Consider the following 24,979-nt stretch of genomic DNA (forward strand, 5'->3'; position numbering starts at 1 on the left):
ACCAAAGTGAAATTTCCTTGATGCAGCACTGGAAATTCCATGTTTAACATGTCATAAAATAACAAACACACAGGCATTAATTGTCTAGGATGATAATAACATGCCATCTATGAATTTATAACTTGTTAATTGCCAGGAAAAAAAAAAAGCAGCAATCTTTATAGCATCTGTATCTCCAGGCAGCAAACAGCCTAATCTTCTGATACACCATTCAGCTCTGTTGAAATTAGAAAAGTGTGATCTGACTTTTTCTGAGAGTCATCTCCTCATTTCCTTTGACCCATTACAGGAAATGCTGTATTTTCTGCTGCAGTGGGACTGCCAGTGACATCTGGATGGATACCTCATGGTGGTCACCTTCAAAGTGAGCAACAGGACCACCTTGCTGAGCCTCAAATGCCCTCATCCTTCAGAGCTGTGACAGTTGTGCCTTTTATAGTGTTTTGCAGTAGGGTTTCTTAGTTTGAGAGGAATCCCTAGGCAAACAACTCACTGGCTGAAGCAATGTCAGCAGAACTTTTGGGTTTGTGGGTTTTTTGGGTTTTTGTTTGTTTGTTTGTTTTTTGTTTTTTTTATTTTCAGGGAAGATTAAGATGACTTTTTAAAAAGGAGGCTCCTCACACCTGCCCCATCCTAGGTGGAGGACAGCAACTGAACTCAGGTTTTCTGCATCTCTCCTGAGTGGATGAACCTGTGCCAAGGAGGACTCAGGTGCTGCTCAGGCAGACATTATTTATTTAATTAAGGCAAGTTTACCAGGAATTACTGAGATGAATGCTCTGCAAGCAGCAGTTTCTTTGGGATCTGTATCAGTGGTGGTCTTCCTGCAAGGACTGTAAGTGACATCTTGTGTGGTTTTTTTTTCCCTTACTCTTGTTTGCTGAATTCAGGCTAACTTCAGGAAAATGGCTGAAAATCTGCACCCCAAATAATGTAGAGGAAAGATGATTTGAAGCTTTTCTTCTTTTACGTTTTCCCTTCTGGCATTTTTTTGGTAGCAATGAAATAACTGCATGTCTCAAGTTCATCATTTGCAAAAATTGCTTAACTTTTTTTCTGGTGTGACAACATAAAATAAGCAAGTTCTGATATGTCAACAATATTATTAGGACAAGAAAAATAATCTCTATGAAATAACTTCATCTGTTCCAACATTTTTGCATTTTTTGCTCCTCTCTAATTATATGTACATATGTGTGTAGATGCCAACTTTTATAAAAGGGGGAGGATGAACGGAGACTTAAAAAGTCTATTTTTATCTTTCACTCTTGAAATCGTTGTCAACTGAGATTATGCAAATATCACAGGCAATGAAGCAAGTTTCTGTAGTGATTAAGAAGGTCTTAAAAATAACACCTGGTAGATCTGCCCTGAGAGCACTTTTTTCTTGGATAGAGTTGGTTGAGTTTCATTTGTTTCCTTTGGGGCTTGTTGGTTTGTTTGTTTACTTGGTCAATTTTTGTTTGGTTTTAGAAATGGATGGCAGAAGACACTGAATTGTATTTTAGGAGTAAAATGTAATTGCGTTAACTTGCTGAGACTTGAGGTTGTGGTTTAAATTTACCCCTCTCCAACTTCTTGTGATAATCTGGCTTTTCTGTACTCAGTAAGAGGAACAATGCATTGTGCATTTACAAGACATGACACCACCGAACTTCCCAAAATTCATTTGCATTTTATCCTTATTGCCCTCTCTAAAACATGCTAAGGGTGCCATGTCTTGTAAATACAATATTTTTGGTGTTGGAAAAGTTTATATTTCTTTTCTTTCCCTACTGTTCATGTTGGATATTTGAGGAGATGAAAAGTTTCTGTCTGCAGTTTGTTCAGGGGGGTTTGTTAATTTATTAGTGCTTCCCAAACATTAGTGAATTTATTTTCATATCAGACAGTTTCCTTACACAGACAGAAAAATGAGTGCTATAAAGAAAAATGTGAAAATAGCTGTGTCAAAATCTGTGACTGAGGAAAAAGGGTGGTATTGGATAAACAACTCTCTGGGCCAATTTACGTATCCAAAATAATTCATATTTTTAGCTGTTATGATTCTGTTGGACTAGAAAATGATACAGCAAAAGTAATGTGTACTTTTTTGGTAGGTCTAGTTAAACCACCTCGAGGTCGTTGCTCACCATTTGGTGCAAACTTTATATTAAAACAGCTGCCTGCAAACTGTTTTCCAGTGTTAAATCCTCACCTCTAACCACTGGCATGCCTTCCATATGGACTAGAGATTCTGTATCCTATTTCAACTTGCAAGTTTTCAGCTGGACAGTTTCTGTTACTTTTGCACTTTCTAATCCATGTGATTTTTTTTTTTTTTTTTTTTGTCTAATCTTTGTGTATTGCCATGTGGCCAAATGCTGTCACCGATTGTTTTCTATGACCCTTATTGAGTTTACATGACTTTCCAAAATAAAATATCCACTTTTTCTCAGATCATTCATATGTTCCACATAAATGGATGAACACTGTGATACTGTAGCAGCTGATAATATTTGGCATCATTTGTATAAATTCTAGGAACCACTGGTGTTGGCATGTTATTGACTGTGCTCACTGAAACTCATGTTTTGCAGACAGGAAATGATTTGTTTCTCCAAAGGACCTGTGTGTTCCTGTTCATTGGTGTGAGTGTTGTATGTTTTGGACAGTGATGCTCAGGAATTCCTTTATTTCTGTATTTCTTCCTTCAGGAAACACAAGTTTTTGATGAAACTGGAAAGTGAGGGCTTTATTCCTTGTAGTCAGGCAACTGCACTAAGCTTATATGGTGTTTATTTCCCATCTGCCTGGGTTAAAGCTAGCTCAGAAATGTTTGCAGTGTAATAATAGCTGCAGAGTTAGCTCTGTGTGGAGCAGACACAGAGAAATAACCTCTGCAGTCTAGACAGTTTGAAGGAAAACGTGGGGGTTCCCTAAATTAGAACAATGCTGTGCTCTCAGGATAAAATGTGTTCAGCTCTTGCTCCTCCCTTGTGTTAGAGACTCTTGGCCCAGCTCTACATGGGAATCCTGAGCTGAATTCAGGTAAAAAAAAAAAAAAAAGGAGAGAAAAAAAAAATCCCATCTCCTTTGCTCAGACTATTTTTGTGTCTGTATTACACGGTGCAGTCCCAGAAATACCGTTCCAGTGGCAGGGAACCTGAATTCACATCCTCTGTGTGGAGGTGAGCAACTCAGCCTGGGGAGCACATGCAGACAAGAGAAGGTGGAGACTTCCTGGGTGCTCCAGGCAAATGCTCTTCTATACCCTAAAGTAGCATTTTGGTTTTTAAAACAGGTACTTCAGCCCAAGCCATGCCTGTCTTGTGTCAGTAAGGCTTTAGCTGCCTGCTGGTGTCTGGTTTGAGGTAGGTGGGTATGAGATCTGCTCAGCCCACAGCAACTGCCTCAGAAGACCAGAGTTTGTGAGATTTCTCCCCCTTTTTGTGAGGAGTTTCCAGGATCCAAAGCAAAGCCCAAAGGCTGCAGGATTGGGATTTTTTTGGTTTTTTTTTCAGCCTTGTTGCTCCAAAGACAAGGCAAAGGGCCCAGAAAGTGCATCTCCCCTAAGACCAGATATCAAGGAAAATCTGATTCCTCTACATTCTAAGCTGTTTGTGCTGCCTATTCTCAGGGCTTGCCCCTTTTGAAAAACATTCCCTACTGCTTGTCTTATTCACAGGAAGTTCAGAGCTTTCCAATTAGACTGGTCTTTGCATCAAGAAATTTTACATTTCCCACAGCAAGTTTACACTTTCAGAGAAGAACCCCAGCTCTTCATCTGGGGCTCTTTTTTTAAGTGGAGATATATGACACTGCATCCCCATCATATCACTTAGTGCTTTTGCCTTGCTTGGGACTGATCTGGCATTTTTCTAGGCCAAGGTAGCAAAATATTTTTATTTACTCTGAGTATATCTTGCTCCCCAACATTTTGATTTTTCTGATGAGCTTTGTGGTTCTGAATTTTTAAATTTTATCCCTAACTGTATGGATATTTGGAGATAGCTGCTGGATTAATTTTGTTCTAGTGCAGCTGTAGGGAATAAGTGCACAAATCCAGGCTTCTGTGCTTAACATGCCATTGCCAGAACTTCATACCACTGTTTGTGTTCAGTTCCACACCGAGGGAAGCATCTTTGGTGGAAAACACTTTATGTGTATGGATGGTGAGCTGCAGGCAAAATTAGGAGTTGGTATCTGCTGGCTTCTTGAGAGTGAAATATGTTAGTGAAAATATTCTTTCTGGAAGAAATTCTGACTAGCATGTTTTTTAAAAATTCTTTTTCAGCTTGTGTAGTAAGTCCTACTACACCCCTGTTCTGTTTCTTCTCCTCTGCAAACACCCTTTTAATGTTAGCCCTCTCTTCATACACCGCACAATCCCCTCTGGATTGCACTCTATTAAATATTGCAGCAGCATACTTTCTTGACTTTGCTGATGTTAAAAAAGAAAGAGTTTGTTCTAGTTTGGCTTTTTTTTTCCTGTTTATTTCTGTGAGTGTTCTGCTTTAAGCATACTTTGTAGAGCTTCTGCCTGGAGCCTGCCTACAACTGAAGCAGGTATTTCAGGGGTCAGCTGTCAGCTGGCTGGTTGCAAAGGTGGTGAGGTCTGAAGGAAGCTCCAGCAAGCAGGAGAAGAAAGAAGTGGTGTCTTGCTGATGTGCATAACAGCACTGAGGGACACACTTTCCCAAAATCAAATTCTGTGGGGGCACTGTGGTCTGCTGTCAAAAATGTTTACAGAATTAATTTGACTGTCTCGTGGGGGGCAAGGAGGGAACCCTTCCACATCTCCACTTTCCCCCGTGCTCATTCTCCTGATGCAGCTCCCCTGATGTGGCACATTTGTTTATTGCAATAGTGCTGAAGGAAGCCAGGTCACAGGGGCTCTGGGATTGTACAGACACAACACAAAACCTTTCCCAAAGGTTTTATTCATTAAGCAAGCATTAGTCTCTTTCTCATCTTCTCTCAGCTTTTGGGGCCGTTGGCATTTTGGCAAGCCTGCAGCTCTCTGAACATGCTTGCTGTCAGTCCTCTTTAAAATATTTGTACTACAGTTTCATTTGAAAATTCTATATGGAAAATGACTGAGTTTTTAATTTATATATACAAGAGGATAACTTCTGAGATAGTTTTAATGAGAGAAGTCTTTGCTCAGAACGCAGTTTGGAATGGGGTCATAGGTGTAATCCTTTGTAAAAGGAAAATGAGGAATGGTCTGTTTGTGACATGCTCACAGCACAAGTGGAGATTGTTATCTCGTTTGGATCATGTTGATGGGGAGCAGGGGGCTGGGGAGAAGTGAAATTTAGCCACTGAATAAAGATGGCCTTGGTCTGCAAGAAGCACTTTTGCTAACAAGTTTGTGAGTGCTCACAGTTTCCATTTTCATACCTTCTGCACTTATTTCTATGCCACGCCCCTAAACTGATCAATGCTTTGTGTCAGACAGGCTGAGAGTCCATCAGGATCTGTTTCAATCCCTCAGGTAAATCCTGAGGAGGACTTTTGTTCCCCAACACCCCTCCTAGGCCAGATGAAATTAGGGAACATAATCTGTCTGTTTCTCTGGACGCTATCATCAGCTGCCCTGGTATTTTTGTAGCTTCAAGTGTTTGGCTGGGGGTTTGCAAGGTTTTGGTGGGTTTTTTTTTCATTATTAAACACCACTGGGGTTTTTCTTGCTGGCACACAAAGGTTGATGCTCAGCTGACTGTGGGGAGAAGCTGCTTAAAAATCAATTAACTTTTGTACCACTGTTGAAATCAATAGGGCAGTCTCAGCCTGCAGCACAGGGAAGTTTTCCTTATGGTTAAAAAAAGGTAGGGAGTAATAATTATTTCAAAATAAATCAGTTTCTGTTTCCAGCTAACAAAGGTGGCTTTTTAAAAAAGCATTCCTTGTACTGCTCTGAACTGGTGACTGTGATACTAAATAGAAACATTTATTTAAATGTTATTTAAATAATAATTGCTAAAACTCTTTCTATCTCTATCTCATTTCTGCAAATAAAACATCTTCATTTTTAATGAAATGCTGTCTACACACACCAATTTACAGCCAAATATTCCTTATTTTTCACAGTTATTAAGACAAAGGAGTACATTTGTGACATTATTAAAGCATCATCAACAAATTAGTTACCTTATCTGTTCTCTATCTGCATAATCCCCATACCCCTGTCACCATGTTTACAAATCCAAATGAATATTATGCAGCCCAGATCTAATTAATTTTGGATTAGTCTTCCAGACACATGTAGTCCTGATCAAAATAATCTGTATTCTCTCTTTTTTTGATCCCTGGAGTGTTCTGTTTGTCAGGGGAGGTGCTGGAGCACGAATATCAACAAGCAGGTTAATCCTTGGGCTGTCACTTTCTCACAGATCTGCAGCATCCTGTGTTTTGTTGCTGGAAACCTCAGAGATCCAGGGGATGTCAGAGAGCAAATGAGTGTTATGTGGGGCTTAGGGCAGATTGAGATCTGACTAGACATTTAAGCAATCCAGCATGGTGTGTAATGAAAATAGTCTGCTGCAATGGGTTTTCAAAAAGATCTGGTATCCTGTCGTGCTCTTCTTTAAGGGAAAGAGCCAACTGGAAGATATATTTGAAAGGAAAGCTGGGCTGCTATAGATTTCAAAGTGGGTAATGATAAATTTAGGTGATAGTGATTGGGTGTTTTATTTGGTTTTATGCATCCTTTGACAGGGCAGCTGTCTGGGACTTCTGTTCCATGCTCATGGCACAATCAAAAAGGTTTAAATGGAAAAATAAGCTTCTCCCATCCAAGCTTTCATGGTAACTGAAGGGAAAAAAGTGAAAATATCATGCATTCAAATAATTAAATGCATTCATTAAATCTAGTAATTAATTTACTATAGCATCAGTTCATCTCCCAAAATAGATGGTCTGCAAAGAACTTCCCTTGGAAAGCTTTTATTCGAAACAGAAACTCAATTCCTTTTTCCTTTTCCCAGAAATGGTTGTAACCAAAGGTGGGGAGAGAATGGCTCGAGAATTACTGTTTTTCAGTGAATGCAGGTAAAGTCTGGTTGGGTTTTTCTTTCTGTTTTCCCCTCAAACCAGGCTCATTGTCACCTCACCATGCTCCCTCAGAGTGCAGAGCTCTTCCTCTTTGACTTGGGGTCACCCAGTGGGTCACAGCTTCTGGCATGAGCTTGGTGCCAGCTCATAGAGAGCCAATGTCAGTGATTAAATGGCTTTTCCCTCCTCTGTGCCCCGAGGTGCCAAGTTCCTAGATCAATGTCAGGCTTTAAACCATTGTCCCAGTAACACAGAATTTGCTATGACAAGGAAGCTTTATTTATGTATCACTGCAAACACCATTGAGCTGCCTTTTCTTCCGTGCCTCTTTTTAATGAGTTATTCTCCAAGGCTGGAGACTGACTGATTAAGCTGGTGTTACAGAGAGCTTTGATTGGAGATATGCCAGAGCTTGTGTCAAGTGAGTCACTGCAGATCTTTCTCTCTGTGTTTCAGTTAAGCTCAACTTTTGTTAAATATATAGAAGCACCTAGTAGCTGAGAAGTTTTACCATCCTAAAATAAAAATCCTATACTTTTCCTACAAGGAGAGTTAGAGTAGCTGCAGCAATTTTTGGTAAATGCATATAAATCTGCATCTACTTATAGGCTGCCAAAAATGAGGAAGGACCAGAGATGCTGAAATAAATTTTTGGTGAAAATTTGGCTCTAAGGCTCAGCTGCTGCAAGTACTTAAGCACGGGTTTAATTCAGTGTGTGTGATCAGCAGTACTGTGAGTTTAACAGAGGTGTTAGCATAAGGTGAAATAAAAATTGTGTAAATTCTGCTGAGAGAGGGGTTTATTTGTGAGCCTCAGCATAAATAGGATAAATCTGGTAATATACAAAAGAAGGTGTGCCTCAGAGTTGTTACATGATGAAGCTGGGTTTAGATTATTTTCTTCCTTTGAGTGAAATCTACAATCAGTCTCTGAACTGCAACAGTTAGAAAGGACAGGGGCAAACAAGGCTTCAAAGTCAGTCTAGAAAAAAAAAGGTGCCAAAAATAATGAATATTAGATATAATATATATTGTATATATTATATAATATATAGTATTATATATTATATAATACTATGTTATATATTAAATAGATATTATACCATATGTATATTATAATAATATATTATAATTATATATTATAAATAATATATTAAACTGATGTCTTTAGTGCTTATTTCTTATTCTGCCTGCCTCATCAGTTATCATTGGATACAATGGCTGAAAAAATTGTTTGGGACTGTAATAGTTTTATGTATTGCCTTCTGCTCCTCCCTGATGTCAAATGTTCAAAACCAGCCATTTCTTAGGGCCTTTGCACAACAAGGTGTGCAGATATTTGAATTAATGTGATGATACTTGGACTTCCTGGTGTTCAGATTATCTTGGTGGTCTTTAACAACAACTTGTCAAGAGTCAGATCTGTTGTGCTAGACACCATATGGTTACTTTCCTCTGTGATTTTCAATTTCTCACTAAAGAACTGTGAAAAACATATTTTACCCCTTTAAACTGACTGTATCAATGCGGCTATCTGATTAAAGCTTAATTTTAGGCAAAAAAATAACAAAAACACGAAGGAAATTAATGAGAGGCATTAACATTAAGTGTTAACTGGCAAATATGCACAAAAGGCAGAACAGGAAGGAAAAAAAGGCAGCAGATATTGATGTTATGACAATTCCTCTTTTAGATTGAAAAAACAACCCCTGGAAAAGATTAATTACCTTGTTAAGTAGTGCAACTTTTAGTAGCTAAAAAACCCAGAGGGCTCAATTCATCTTTGTATTTTGTCTTCAGAAGTGAGTGTCAAATGATGATGCAAGATAGGAAACACTGATGGATGGGAATGAGTCCTATTTCTGAATTATTATGGTGCTCTAAATCTGTACTGTTCTTCTGACCTTGGAGTAACATCAGCTGGTGGCAGCTGAGGATTTGGTCCCTTGTTGAAGATGAACTTATACAACCTTTCTCAAGAGAACAATCAGCATTATTTTGTGTAAGAAAATGAAGAAAAATCTGAAATCCAGACAGGGAGGTAAATTAAATCTCTTGTGTAGAGAACAGAAAGATAAACTAATGTTTCCTGATGGGAAGGAACATGTGCTGCTTCATGTAAAAAAAGAGGAGTCACATTCCCCCACATAACAGAATATGTATTTAACCAATCTTTTGACAGACATTAACAGCAGAATTTGCCTAATTTGGCTTAGGTTTTTTTACAGGAATGCAGATGACTCCGGGTCAAATACTGCTTGAGTCAGGGAAAACCCAAGTGGTGGTGATGGACATTGTGTAGCTTTATTTCTGAGTGGGTAGGAGGCCTGTACCCTCAGAAAGAAGGACATTCTGAATTTACAAAAACTTCCACAGCCCCACATGTGGCACAGAGCCTGACTGGTCATGATTTAATCACAATTAAATAATCAGCTAATCTCTGTTATAATTGAATGCCATGTACCACGATTGAGCTTCATGAAGAATGTCCAAAACAGAAGTGGAGGGATGCTTGGGAGAAGGCTTCTTTCATATTCTTCCATAACACATAAACTTAAACAACACTTTTTAATATTATAGGGAGCTCAAGCAGCCGTTCAGCACAAGGGAGGACAAGTCTTTTTGAGTGGTCCTGTGAGAGTGTAACTTGCTCTTCCTGTCTAACCAGGGAAGGATGAAAAGACAGTAACATCAAAATATCCCAGTCCCTGATGAATCTCTGTCATTGGTTATACTGGACAGATATGCACTTTTTTTATTTTGCAGTAATAATAAAATGTGCTGGGATTGCAGAAGGCTTACAGCTGCTGCTCTCATGAGCAACTTCGGGCTCCTTTGAAGCAGTTCATCGCCACACCAGAGGAGGTTCCTCCTCCCCTGCACTGCTGCATTCCTGTCACAATGTTCTACAAAGACTGTCTCTCTCCCCTTCCTCTGAACTGCACAGGGACATTAGCATGAAAACGAGGACTTTGTTCCTTAAGTGTTCATCCATTCCTCCAGCTTATCCTCCCACCTGAAGTTCTCATCTGTGCCATCAATGAGTTTCCCTGGAAATTGGTTTGATGAGGCTGCTGAAGTGCAATCCACTTATGTATTATATGCAATAATCTCTCCATAATTATAGACCTCCCTTTACTATTATGACATCTTTTAACACTTTTGAAGTTCCCTCAGTCTCATAATTCAGCTTCATTGACCAGAAAACAAAGAAACCCACCAGCTGCAGAGTTAAAATCATGATGCTGTTGGCTTTAATCTCTCTTTAATCATTAAAATATAAATTAGCACTTGTACTTATTACTTCCCAAGCAGATTTCTCTTCTGGATTTCTTTCATACTCTGCTCACAACTGCCACCTGCTTTTTCTGGTGGCCTGCCTTGCACCAGGGAGGAGATTCCTTCCCAGGGTTTGTCAAGAACAAGGCTCAGGGGCCTTAACAGCAAAAAATCATAGTACAGGAGAGGAGCTGAGCAAGTGCAGAAGAGAAGGTCAAGGCTGTGGACATCTCTGCCATAAGGACACCCCTTTAGTACATCCATTTTTAGCTTCTAACCCTCGAGATAAGAAGTTTCTGAAGCCTCTTTGGGGCAGTGCTGAAGTTTTTAGCCAAAACTGGATGCATGGTACACACCACTTCTGCTAAACTTCCTTGCATATCATCTGATGGGGCTCAAGATTGTTTTGGTTTTATAGAAGTTTTATCTAAGTGAAAATCTGCTTTATTTTTAATGCAGTGAAGTGTGTAAACACATGCTGCTTGTCCACAGTTAGTCTTTGCCTGAGGTCCTACACCAGTAGTAGATTTTCTGCTCACAGCTGCATCTCCATCCCAGCCAAGAGCAACTCTGGAGGAAAGGATGTGTTATCTTCTAATGGGATGGGACATTTCAAACATCAGGGTTTGGTACACAGCTCTTAAGGCTCGCAACTGCGTGTGTGGAAGAGTTTTAGTGTCACATACACAGCTCTGGGTAAAAAGAATGATTTGCTGAGCTGTGAGAAAGGCTGAAGCAATAGAAAAATCATGCAGCACACCCAACTTAATTGTGTCCCTTATGGAATACATAAATGATGTGCAAAGGGATGATCCTAATTAAGAAAGGCTCAACCTGTTGGTAAAATCTTAGAAAATTTCTGTTCTTCCTTATTATCTGAGCTTCTTTCTTTGTTTCCTAAATGTACAAGATGAAATATAAAGCTTAAATCAGGGAAAGAGATACTGTGTCTGGGTTTTGTGTATTCATGATATTTTCCACAAACTTTGAACATGATATGGTTTGGTCCATGGCCAGTTCTTAAAACAAAGCCCTTTTTATTATTATTGTTTTTTAAAAAAGAAGTCTATCATCTCTACTATTGCTCAGGCTATATGAATTAGACATGTGAAGCTGTGGCTCCATTGAAAACAGATTTTTTTCTACAATAAATGCTGGGGAAGCAGTTTTGTTCTCTGCCAGAATGAGATAGTTATAACATCTCTGAAAATAATCTTCCTAATTCTGACAATACTACAAAAATCCTGGTTTGTTTTACCACTCATAAAAACTGGCTATACATAATTTGTGATGTCTTAAAAGGATATCCAGGGCTCTATTTATCTTTCACTTCAATAAGCAGAGAATTGGAAAAGAACAACAGAAAGAAGCAACAGATGTGCTTGGGTATTTGAGCATAACCCCATTAGGGAAGACTCAGTGTGGTTTATTGGAATTTCAGTCCTGTAAAGCCAAGCACATGTGACTTTGTGGGGAACCCCAGATTTGTCTGATACAACAGGAACATCATTCAAAGTGGCACAGCTCTGTGCCTGGCAGCAAAATGATCTGCTAAAGGCAAGCAAAAAATACAAGGAGTAGGTGGAGGCAGAAGGTCCCTGAGCAACAACCACAGAATTGTAGGATTGTGCTTGGAGTTCCACACGACTGAGAAAGGCCCAGCTCCATTTTATTTGCACCCTCCTGTAAGACATTTATTCATATTGATACTCTTCTGTGCTTAGCAATCCTCCCCAATAATCAAAATTTGGGGTCTCAAGCAGAAAGTAATGTTGCCATCATCAGCCCTACTGTCGTTCCTGCTCTCAGCCCACCCTCCCTTAAAGGGAGTTCATGCCATACAAGAAAAATTGTTCTGCAAGAGCAGCACACCTGCTTAGTTCTACTTGGAGGATACTTTTCCTTTCTTTTCTTAAGGCACTGCAGGTATTGTTTCAGACACTGGGATGTTGGAATACTTCCCAGTAACATCTAAAAATATTGAATTGCCAAGACTGTGGTGGTGCCTTTGAAAGAAGCAAGTGGAAATGGGCTTGACCATTGCCAAGGGTTTAAGTGACATTTGATGAGGTGTGGATTCTTCTGTTCCAGACAGCTTTTGTGTAGATATTTCAAATAACTAATCATAAAAAGTCCCCCAAAAAACCACAAATAAACAAAAAGCAAGCTAACCAAAAAAAAAAAAAAAAAAAAAGTAAATGCAGAGACTTCCTTGTACACAGGCTTGTATTTCAGTTTAAATTAATTTTATTTCACACTTTATATTCTTTTGTTTTCAATGTTAATTTTTCTTTGTCCTTTAAGTAGCTTATTTGTCTGTAAATACTAAATAAGAGGGATGCTGCATGCTGCCAGGTAGGACAGTTTCACAGTTACTTGAGTCATATATACCATTTTTGTACTGCATATATTGAGAATAAATGAGGTGTCACTGAGGTTTATGTTCTATATGTTTAGTAAAAGCTACATAATGCAAAAAGGTCAGTCTCTAAGAAATGGTCAATAAATAGGATATTATTATTTGAAAATACCAGGGCATGTTTTGAATTTGAAGCTTAACTTGAATGGCTTTCAATGTGTTATGAAATTGTTGGTTACATAGGCTGTTTAATAACTTAATTCAGTTAATTCACTGAATAGTGAGCCATTGGTGAATAATTCTGTGTTCAGTCAGTTTTCCACAGTAAAATGAGGATGCAACAGAGGAAATTAAGCACTGACAGCAGGTGGGTGGATATCATTCCCTGAATTCAACATTGACTCCTACATAGGAAGGGATGTTCCTATCTAACTCCAAGGATTAAAATGTTCCCATTCAGCTCTAATCAGCTTTGACAAGTGTCTGTAAACCCTTTTACTTCCACAGAAGTATGGAGGAGAGAGTTTTTAAACAACTGACAACCAATCTTTTCAATCTGAGAGGAGCTATCAAGTGGGTGTATTTGTTGTGTGTGAATGTGTGATTTATACCTAAAATATGAATCAAAACACACAGGCTTGGGTAAGATGGAGGGACTTTTCAAAGCATTTTGTGGGGATTTCTTGGTTAACAAGAAATTAATTTACCATTCTGCATTTCTTGCAGCTGTCTGTAGTAAGTGATTTATAAGAAAGGATTGTTAAGGTTTGATTTAGAGCAAAGCCAGGTGCTGAAGTAAATTAACTTTATAACAGATATTTCTGTTAGCATTGAAGAGAACTCTGCAATAACATAACTCCATGCCCACCTAGATCTGTTAGAACCTACTTAAAGACTCTCAAGCAAAATCCTAGGCTCTGATTCCCTTTTGTGTTCTCCCTTCCCAGCCATGCAAGAGGGAAAATTAGGTACAAGAGGGAGCAGGTGGTGCAGCAAATTAACCATACACTTGTGGAGAACAATGTAGGGAGAAGCAATTAATTCCATATATTGAAGAGTATTATTCCTTCCACTAATCTTCTCAGGTCTCACTATGAATAAGAAAAGAAGGATGATGGGCAGATATTTCTAATGTCATGAAAATATACACCTGGTTTACAATTTAAATTGTCTTGTCATAAAGGCTAAAGCCATCTAAATTCCAGGTTTAGGAAAGCATTAACTGTTCCTCCTTAGAAAGTACATTAATGTATAATAATATATATAATATATCCCTCATTAGAGGTCTTGGGGACTGGCTCTGGATTTGATTATCAATTCAAGGCTATATCACATCCATGATCTTTTTTTTTTTTTTCCTTTTTTCTACCCTTTGAGCTCTGTGACTAAATTGTGGTAAAATAAGGATTCCTACTATTTATTTCACTAATTTTTATGTCCATCATAATGGTTATAGCAGTTGTTAAATCAGAGATTGAAACAGGGAGGCTTTAGAGCATAATTTTCCTCTGTTATATTACTTAAATGGGGACCAGTTTTGCTGTCTGTTTATTATGGGAGCAGAGAGATGAAGTTTTTATTTGCGTACAGGATTGGCAGAATCCTTTTTTGTCAGTGCTGTGTCCTTACCAGAGCTCACCTCAATTTTCTGAAGCAGGCCTGGAAGCTAAGGGGTCCCCTTACGAATCTAAAAAAAAAAAAAAAAATCACCCTGGTGATGAATAAGCAGTGGTGAAATGTATATTTTTTGGAGTATTTTAGACCATGTTTGGGTGTCCTCTGAGAGAACAGGGGAAGGAGAGTGACTCCTAATTCAATTGTGAGTTTATGGACTGTGAGCAGAAACTGCTGTGTGGAACGGCGTGCTTTGTATTCCAGAGGGGTGGGATTACTCAGGGATCATTTTCAGTCCTCGAGGCTCTTAAAAATCACTGGAAGACTTTCTGTAACGAGGGAGCATTTCACCCAGGAGTGAGTGAGAGGGGAGTGAGGTCACTCAGAGTCATGTAGCTCACCAAAAGGCCAGGAGACAAAGCTCCAAATCTCTATGGAGAAACGAGTGTGTGCTTGCCTCAAGTGTTTATGTGGAAATCCTTTGCCTTGGATCAAATGTTTCTCTTGGAGCCACTGGACCCCCAGAGGCAGCCTCCAAGAAATAAGGTTGGAAGGGTTACATCCACTTGGCCTGCCAAAGCTGCTTGAGTCAGACATTTGGGTTTGTCACTTCCCTCTCTTATGTAAAGTCTGGGCTGCTCAGTGGGGTTTGCTGGTCAGACTGAGGAGGTTGGTGGTGCTGAGCTCCCTTTCCTGGCTGCTCTGGAGGGGATCTGGTGCTCAGGGTAAGTACAGCAGACTCCAGCTCCCAGACAATGAGCTGGAACCCCAGAGGCAGCTGGAAGGAGAATGGATAATGTCTCCAGAAGATGCTGATGTTGAATGACGGAATACGCAATAAATTTGTAGACCAAGCCCAACAGGGAAAAAAAGATGAAATTAATAATTTCAAACTTTGCCAGGCCACTCTAGTTCCCACCAGAGTTTTATCTTGGTTTTTGTTTTTTATGTTCTTTATTCATTACCTCACGTAACATAATACAATAAGCTTTTCCACCAAAGGCTGGATTACCCATTTTGTCCAAACAATAGCCCAGGTGTTACCAAAAAAAGAAGCAACATGATAATAATCCAGGAAAAGTTGAAATTACTAAATATGAATCAAATTGGGACTTTTACCCATTTTGTATATTGTATATTTTTTATCTCTTACATCAGATTGTCTCATGGTATTTTCCACCCTCTTCAAAGTTCTTGCTGTACTTAACCTGTCTTGAGGAAGGTGTTTTTCTAATTAAAAAGGCTTTTGTAAAGTACAGAACACAGTTACAGTTCTGATTGTTCTTCAAGATAAATATATTCATTTAGCCCAGCCTTTTTGGAAAACAACAGATGTAAACTTCCATAGGTGACCCAACTAACCCCAGCACCGGCCAGACAGGTATTTCAAAATCATCCATGATATTTAAACACTAGATTATTTGATGTCCTGGAAAATGTTGATACTTATTTTCTTGCCTTTCTCTGAATCTTTTGGACTCATTTGGGCATGAAAGCTGAAATTGTAATATTTTCAAAAAGCCTTATTCTAATCGTTGCCCACCAGAAAGGGAGGGCTTTCAAATAACGTTGGACATGGAAACATTGTTAGCCAAGGTGATGGGTGACAAAGCAGCTGCCACAACTTGTCTAATTAAAGGGCATTTTCCTAGCTCTGCTCACATCTTTGGGATTAAGCATGACTGAAGTTGGCTTTGGAAACCACCCTCCTTGCCTGCACAATGGGGAGGCACCCAGGACCTCCCGGAGCTGAGTGCACTGACAGCATGGCACAGGGCAGGGATAAATCCCTCCTGTTTATGTCTGGCCATTAAACCTGAGTCTAAGGTCATGTGCAGCAGGAGAGTTACCTCATTTCCCCTCCTGAGAGGATACAGTTGTGGAGATTTGCATGGCTGTTTCTTAAGCTTTAGCCTTCACGTGGGTGGGTTGTAGGGTCAGCTGAGGCCCTCGGCTGAATGTCACTGTCTGTGTGGGTTCTGTCCCTTCTCTGCACAAGAGAGAAGCCCCTGACAATTTAGGGAGTGAGGGATGTAGCAGGAGCCAAGGCCACGGCAGTGATCTGTGCAGCTCAACATCGGCTTTCACCCCTTCCCTCTCTCATCTACCGTAATAACAATTTATGGCTACCCATGTTGGGCATTAGCTTCAGTTATCAAATTAGTTATCAAAATAATGCAATTCAGCCAAAGTGGGAACTGAGACAGCCCTCACTGCCACTCTTATGCTGTAAAATTCCAAGCTCACTGCCAGCTGCCTGGCAAGTCAGGCCAACAGGTCCATCCCAGCCTGGAGCTAATTTTGCACATATGCAGGAGGGTGCTCGTGCACAGGAACAGTGCAGCTCTGCCCAGAACCACCCAGAGAGGCTGAGACAGTGGAGCCTCAGCATTGTAATAGCTCTGTGTGCTGTTAGACCTCAACATGTTGTTATACCCAGGAGAAGGCAACTTTAATTTTCATATTGAATAGCAATGCTCGAAGCTCAACATATTGCTTTGAATCAAAGCAGCCCAAACTTGAAAGCATTTATAAAGTGGAAACAGGTGTAGTCAGCTGTTTAAATACTTTGCAAGTTGTTTGACACATTACCACAGTAGTTTGATTCACATTTGAAAGTTAGGCATTTGCATAAGCAGAGTGAGATCATAAATCATTTTGGACAGCGTATTATTATTGTGTTAGTTCCTGGGGATTGATGGAAACAAGTAGCTGGAACAAAGCAATGCAAGCCTATTCTGAACATATATATACATGTTTATGATTAGCATTAAAACAAAGAAAGTAATAGAAAATAATTTTTCATAAATAATAAAAATCAGATGAGGTTTATTTTCAGCTGCATTTTTTCTATTCCTCCTTTTAGTAAGATTGGAGTTGTTGAGTGGAAATAGCTCAAATGACTGTTTAAATAAAATGTCAATCAGGCACCTAAATTCCATGTAAAAGGGAGCTCAGGCACTGTATTTGCAGGATTGAATTCCAGATGCTTCTGAGGACTCTAGATCGTGTGTTATCTGCTCTTCCTTCTGTCTTCTGAATAATTGTTGCATGCCATGGCCCATGATCTTTGTTTCCCTAGAAATTCATACTACTCCATATTTTATGACATGTTGTAAAATGGATGAAAATATTAATCTTCTAAAAAAGAAGTTAATTTAATAGAGGAAGAAGGGAGAGAGCCAGGCTTTATGTTACACTTGTTTGATGAATGTTCTATATTTCATCCTCATGCACTGGAGCCAAGAGAGAGTAACTTGTCTCTTTGCATAAACATATGGTGGCTTTGTTTGGAGGCAGATTTGTGACAGCAGTGAGTGAGTGACTTCCCAGGCTCAGACAGTTGTCATATTCCTGGGTAGCAGAGCTGCCAAAGAGCATGAATATTAACATAGCAATTCAAATTCCCTGTAACACCAGAGCACTGGATTTACAAACTGCTTCTCCTAAGTTGAGTGTCACTACACTTATTTGCTATTGGGGGGGGGGGGTCCTGTTCATTTGTTTGGGGCTTTTTGCTTGTTATTTTTACAGTTTTTGGTAGTCTTTATTTTGAAGCCAACATATACAATAGAAACTGATTGCCTTTGATCCAAAGTAGTCAAAGATACTGGATTTCAGCAACTGCAGTCTCTTTCTGGGGAATAGATCTGTTTATGTAGTTTGTTGATGGGAAGTGACGTGTATTTCCTCAATAGATAATAAATATGGGATGCTGTGAAATAGAAAGCAAAAGGAACATCATCTCTGTCTTCCCCTTGACAAAATCCATCAGACAGATCCACTCTTGCTTCCTGAAAGTAGGCAAGAGAGGGAAAATACTGAACAAGACAGTCCTGAACTATGAGTTCATACTAAGGATTTTATGGAGAAGGCAGATTGTAGATAAGAGTCTAAAAAGACCATGGCGTGCTGAGAAACATTTGTTGAAACACATTAAAGGAAAACCAGAATGTTTTGTTATTAAACAAAACATTCGTGTTTTGTAGCCAATAAAACAATCGGGCAATTGAGGTCAGATCTAAAGAAAGCCAACTCCTCCATTTCTTGAAAACCAGCAAAAATTTACAAGGAAAACACCATCAGGATCAGAACAGCTTTATTATACTGAAAAGGAAGAGGGGAAAGGGCACACCGATAAAAATTGGTCTTTCTGTGCTCAGTTGAGTTCTCTGCTTGGCATTGGAGGTGCCAAGAGCCACCACCCAGAGAGACACAGCAGATCAAACTTGATTATTACTCTCAAACTTGCTAGTTAGATTTAAAAATAGAGGATTTCCCAGGAAAGTTGAGAGTAAAACAAAGAACGCCAACTCAACAGATAACTCTTATGTGTGTTAACTATTTGTAAGTGTTATTTGCTGAAATTTTGGTGCTGTCTACTCCAAATCCCATTTTTTTTCCACAGGACTTTACAATTGGATGTGAGGGGCAAAATTCTCTGCTTCTAACCTCCATGCATCAAATCTTATTTAAATGCAAATAGTAACCTTAAATTCTTTCTCCCAATTTAGTTTTGCAACCTGAGAATACCAAAAGGTCTCGCTGAAGTGATTTTTTTTCTATCAGTCTGACATTTGTAGAACCATATCCAAATCAACATGTGTAATAAATAATAAACTGAGCATTTTTTGGTAATATAAATATCGTTGAACATATAAATTAGCAAGCTGGTAGAGAAGACAAATGTGATAGCAAAAGATGGCAAAAAGCTCTGTTGTCATATTTCAGATTATTTTGCTCCCAATGTGATGAGGTTATTGTAACCCAAAGCTGACAATGAAGCTGTCCAAGCAAAGCATAAAAAGATCATGATTTGTGTTATATAAATACGTAGATGCTGAGTCAAAAGTAGAAGGATCAGTCAGTGACAAAGTTTTCATTTCTGGATGTACTTCCACAAACTCTTCAAGTCCTTGATGTATTTAGAAAGCAGCCAACTGTTAATACAGGGAGAAAGTGCCCTGTGGAAAACAAAGCAAAAATATAATTCTTATTTTTGATACACCAAGCCACTTAAGCACGTGTTCCATCTCATAATCTGGTTAGCAAAGCGTTGAGGCATTTATTTCAGCGTTCCCTATGGTACTACTTAAAAATTAATTCAACAAGCTGTTGAGCAATCTTGCTTCATCCAGTAAAACACTCAAGCATGAGCAAAGTAAAATTCTGTTACAGATTTTTATTGTCCCAGTCATTTTTTCCTAGCCCATTTTTATGCATACATTTGCTCTTTGCTTGGGATCAGAGGATGGATTTGCTTTTGTATTAATTGCAGACTTTATCCTGAAATATGGAGTAAAGTGATCATAAAGAATCACATGTGAATGAGCAATAGCAGCAGAAGGGAAGTTTTTATTTAAGGTAAAATTTGGACTGGTATTCAGACTGACATGAGATCAGCTCTGCAGTTCTTAGCTTTCTTCTTAATACAACGATGTAAAGAATATTGCTCTTGTTTCTTGAGTTTTTACTTTTCCTATAGTCCATATTTTTGATATAGTATTCATTTTTTTTGATGAGGATTTGGGGTTGAATATAAGGACATACACTAAATTATGGGAGTAGAGTGCTTTGGATAGCACTGGATACCTCCAGTATCACTAAACAAAAGTAACATTGCTGAATGGAAATTCACTTCATCTTATCAGGATGTTTTGGAGGCCAACAACATAAATAAGATCAAAAAAGGATTAGGCAAACCCACAAAGGAGTCATGAGCTATTAAACACAACCAGGTCATTGAGAGGCATTCCTAATCTGCTTCTCAAGGATGAGAAAGGAACACTGCATTTGCTTTGATTATTCAATATTTCCCTTAAATATTCACTGATGATCATTGTGACAAGGAAGATGGGTTTCTGTGCTGCATCTCTTCTCCTCATACACTCCGATGCCTTCACAGGAAAACCTGGCAGATCTCCCCAATGGAAAAGCAATTTATTTTCTTAACACTTGTGATTGTGGAGGAATAATTTGCCAGAGGTAAGAGGATAGAGAAGTCTCCTTGAAGAATCCAGAGAAGACATAGAAATGTTCTCTAGAGCGTGTTCTGATCCTGTTCTCCTCATCCAAAACATTTTACTTAAACTTTTGCCTCTACTACTTTTGATTTTCTCAGCCAGTTCCCCCAGCTGTCCGCTCCAATAGTTACACCTCCACAGGTGATACCTAAAAAGGGTAATGTGCATGTCAGTCTGTTGTTTCTTCTGGAGGAAACTGTCCTGTACTTGCCTATAGGCAAATATATCCCTTATTTTAATTAATAATTTCCCAAACAATTGAACAAAATAGAGATCCAGGAATAAATAAAAAAGTCTGGTTTAGATGTTTTTTCCTCTTAGCCAATGATCAAATGTGTTTATGATCTTGGGGCCAATGATAAGTCCTAGGTATTATTGATCATTGTGAATTTCACATTAGAAAATAACTTCTAGTTTTATCTCTAAACAAAAAGAGAATGAAGGTGTCCTTCTTCTACAGCCACAGCCAGGCAACACAGTCATTAATATCTTCTTTTGACCATTAAAAAAAATGACCTTTTTTTTTCCCTACAAATCTATCTTATAGTGAAAAATAGAGATAGATTCAGCTGAAACCTTACAGGTTTTCATTTACAATATGGATACTGGCAGTCTGTGATTTGATTCAGGTTGCATGTGTTGACTGACCCTTACACAGACAGTAATTACAATCATTGGGCAGTAACTCCCTGGCAATTATTTCCTGTGCTGTGTGAGCTGACTTGTGTCATCTGAGACAGAATATCCACAGAATTTGTAGTGAAGGTTCTGCTTTCCACAGCAGCCATCAGGCAGGTCGTGGGCATGAACAACACTGATTTGAGATGTTGTAGGCACTCGGCACTGGGAGCTTAAACACTTGGGGATCTGGTGGAAAAAATAGCTCTTTAAACATCTTAAATTTGATTGACCCTCTACAAAGGACTGTCTTGCTATCACAAAAGTTAGCCACAGCTCTTTGAGGGCCAGAGGAGAAGGTTGGTCTCTCTAAAGCAATGCTTGTAATCATCTCTAGTTTGTGGGATGAGTCTTGCCTGTTCCTTTGAGAAGTTCAATTATGTGAAGATTACAGAAGTAGCTGTTGGATTTATTCCCAAGTGTCTTTGGTAATAATTTAAGGAGGAATGAGTGAAAAAATAATTTGAAGTCTGACATTAATCTTTGAATTTGTAGAAGAGCAATCGTTAGAAAATGCCCTACTGGTTTATTTTCCCAGTTCAATTCAGAATAGTTTTGAACAGGAGGTTATTCAGCACAGAGTTAGTACTTTCTTTTCTGTACAGCTGGCGTAAAATATTGCTGTCAAGAGTCAATTTGGGTTGGTAAATATTTTTCTCCTGGAGTCTTCCAGTATGTTTTTAAATTCGACAGAGCAGGCTGAAAAGCTGAATCTTGGAAAAAGAACTATTCCATGGACTTTGATTAACATCACTTGGTTGATGGATCAAAACCAGAATCTAAAATCAAACTTTTTTTTTCTTTAATACAGTGAAGCTAAGAGCTAAGTCTGTTTATAATGGTTTTTTACATTAAAATGAAAATGTTATATTCCATCTGTGTTTGCTAAAAGCCTTATGAAAGGAACTCAGTTTACAACAAGTTTATTCACATCAATATCATCAAATTCCATCTGTATGGTCTGATCTCGTCAAAATTATCCTATTTTAGGTTACTGTCTGTGTGACAATGGCATTCAGATCTAGTGCTCATGAACCTGACTCAAAACTAACCTATATCCTTAGGCAATCTCAGATCATGAGCATTAAATCTTTCCTAACTGCAAATTGTATTTCCTCCATTAATTTCCAGAATTTCCCAAGTTATCAATTACACAAAGCCAAACGTTCAATGCTGGAAAAGCCCAGTAGATTTAGATTTTAATTTCTCTTTGCTCTTTATCATTGTTCAGAGATAGTGCATGTGATTTACAGATGCTTAAAAATCCCAGGAAACTCTCAGGATACTGGGAATCACTCCTCCACAGTTTGCATGAAAGGCAAGGTGAGCACAAGGCTGGAACAAATCTGTGCTTTACTCTAACCGAGACAAGCAAGCAGCAACAGCTCAGGATAATACAAGTGTATTTTCCTCTGCTTTTCCAGATTAGAGGAGTCTGTGTGTACGAGCTGGGACAAAGAGGTTCTTTAGCTCAGCTGCTTTTAATGTGATGCAGTTGCCATACTGTGGTGTGCAGCAATGGGGAAAACCAGATTTGTATTTCCAATTACAAAACACGAGGCAAAAGGGCAGGCACACACAAAGCCTGGCTAGGACACACAGCAGAATATCACATGCCTTGCTCTTAAACCCTTGTTCCTAACAAGGGTTCCCATCAGAACCAAGATCTCTTTGAAGACTTGGAAAATTTCCTGTTAGGTTTGATGAAAAACAGAGCTTTGCATGAGTTATTTTCACAAGCAGAGCACAGGGCATGAGTCAAATTATTGGGCTCCCCTGGGCATGCTGAGACAATTGGGTTGCTGGATTCAGGGTGTCCTGAAGTGTGTGGGGAGGGCTCAGGCTGAGTTTGCTGATGCCACTGTCCTGTCCCCTTGGAGCTTTTGGCTTTTTTCCCCCTGGAGGGTAAGTGAAGGGGACAATAATAAATCTCAGTATGTTTGCTACTTAACTTTTGAGCATGAAAATCTAAACAGAAAGGCAGAGTTACTGCTACCTTTGTCTTGGCAAAATGTTTGAAGTCCACTTAGTTCATACAGAGGGTGCAAATGCCTGTGGTGTCCTTTTTGTACCTTCAGCCTTTAGATCGGGACTTTTTTAGTATTGGGAAGGTGTTCTTAGCTCGTGAAAGGAGGCACTCTTTGTACCTGTGTGGCTAAATGGAAACAAAGCCCGCACAATGGCTTTCAGGATGCTCTGCCTTAACGTTTTTCCATTGTTTTCTGGTAACTGCTTTTAATTACTCCCCCTTTGGGATGCACAGTGTGCTTAGCACAAGTGGTTTCCATTAGAAGGCATTTTACCAGGAGTGCCCACACAGGTGCTTTTTAATAACAGATAAGGGATCTTTGCAGACAACCCTGCAGACCTTCAAACTTGCCAGAGCATTATGGCAACAAATACTGGGAATCTAAATAAAAGGTTTTGTCACATTAGGGGAAAAAGAAGGGATTTATTCTGGAGTCTTGAGCAAAGTTCAGATGTTCATTTCCATGGTTTTACTGGGGGTAGAAGGATCAGGTTTGCTTTTTACCTAGTGTTTGCTTTTTACCTAGTGCTTGCAACCACTTGTATACAAATAACCAGCAATATTTCCAAAATCATTTCTATATGTATTTATGAATATTATTTTCATGGTGAAATGACACAGAATAGCCTCTGATCTACTCATGCTAAGTAACATTTTACTTGACAAATAGTCCTACTGAACTGTGAGGGAAAAAGTTGATTGAATACTAAGGTTTTGGAATCTGACCATAAATAAATGGTGACTTTTTTTTATTGCTTCCAATTTCTTATCTCTAAAGTTTCCTGGGGTAGATTCAAGATGTCCAGAATTAAGATCACTGCTCCTCAGTGTAAATTAAAAGTAAAATTAATTATGTCTGAATTTATTTCCCACAGCTTTAATGCTTTCAAGATGGTTTGCTCCACCTCACCCTCAGCTTCACCAAAGTCAGTGGAAAGAGGCCAGTGGTAAATATTGTCTAAGATTCCAAGAGGGAAACTTCCTGCACAGAAGATGACTGCTGCAGTTTTTAATTTAAGCTGCAGTTTTTCAAGACAGAGAGATATTTAGAGAGTCAAAGGCACATCTGGGAATATTTTATAAACCGTAGTATTCTCCCAATGAAAATGTAAAGCTTGTCTTATGTTATATCCAAAATTTTATCTTAATTAGGGTTTGCATTCCCCACATGCAGCTATATTTTACATTTGTTTTGACATCAGAGACATACCATTAATTAAATGCCAGAAAAAAGTAAAGGTGGTGGAGAACAAGAATGACATAAAATATGTACATATGAAAATATGTATATGTATGTGTGTGCATGTGAAGCTAAATAGTTTGTTTTGCTCTAAGAGTCAGCATCGAGGTCATTCCTGAAATTTTATTCCTTTCTAGACTTCACTGGGGAAAAAATACCTTCGGAGTTTAATGGAAGGGCAAATGAGATGAAATGATGAGAAGTTGTTTTTTTTTTTTTTTTTTTTTGTGCTCAGCCTCTGGAAAGCAACTTTTCAGTTTTCATTCTGAAGGTGCACTCTGATCACTCCTTCTGTTTGTAGTATAAAGGCCTACTGGGATGTCTTCATGCTTGTTTGGTTTGAGGTTTTGTTTTGTTTTTTTTTTTTTTTTTTTTTTGCAGTTTTTATTTATTTGTTATTAGCTTCAGTTATCCTTAACCCAACTGTCAGAAACATGAGAACAAGCTGCAGCAGCCGTGACTTGAGTTCTTGCGGTTTTAGATAAGTGTGGTCTGATGTTCACAGATCCAGCCACTCCAAGCTTCTCAGCTACTGCTAAATCTGAGTTACAAGTCAGGAATGGGAGCAATTATTGGCTCTTTTTAACCATACACTGAGTATGGTTTATAATAATGAAGTGACAGGACACAGAGTCACCAACTCTGCAAATGTTTATCAGATTCTTGGTGATGTCTTCACTTCCTTACATAAAATGTTGCCTGTGCACTGAAGCCCATGT

General features: G+C 38.8%; 1 long non-coding RNA gene across 1 annotated transcript in view; it reads left to right on the top strand.

Annotated features, from left to right (window-relative positions):
- Positions 1–213: 213 nt before the first annotated feature.
- Positions 214–24,979, top strand: part of LOC137468619 (uncharacterized) — a 57,896-nt gene continuing 33,130 nt past the window's right edge. The window contains exon 1 of the long non-coding RNA XR_010996064.1: positions 214–835. This is a non-coding gene — a long non-coding RNA (uncharacterized lncRNA). The remainder of the gene's footprint in view (positions 836–24,979) is intronic.

This window comes from Anomalospiza imberbis, chromosome 2, assembly GCF_031753505.1.
Source record: "Anomalospiza imberbis isolate Cuckoo-Finch-1a 21T00152 chromosome 2, ASM3175350v1, whole genome shotgun sequence".
NCBI classification, from domain to species: domain Eukaryota; kingdom Metazoa; phylum Chordata; class Aves; order Passeriformes; family Viduidae; genus Anomalospiza; species Anomalospiza imberbis.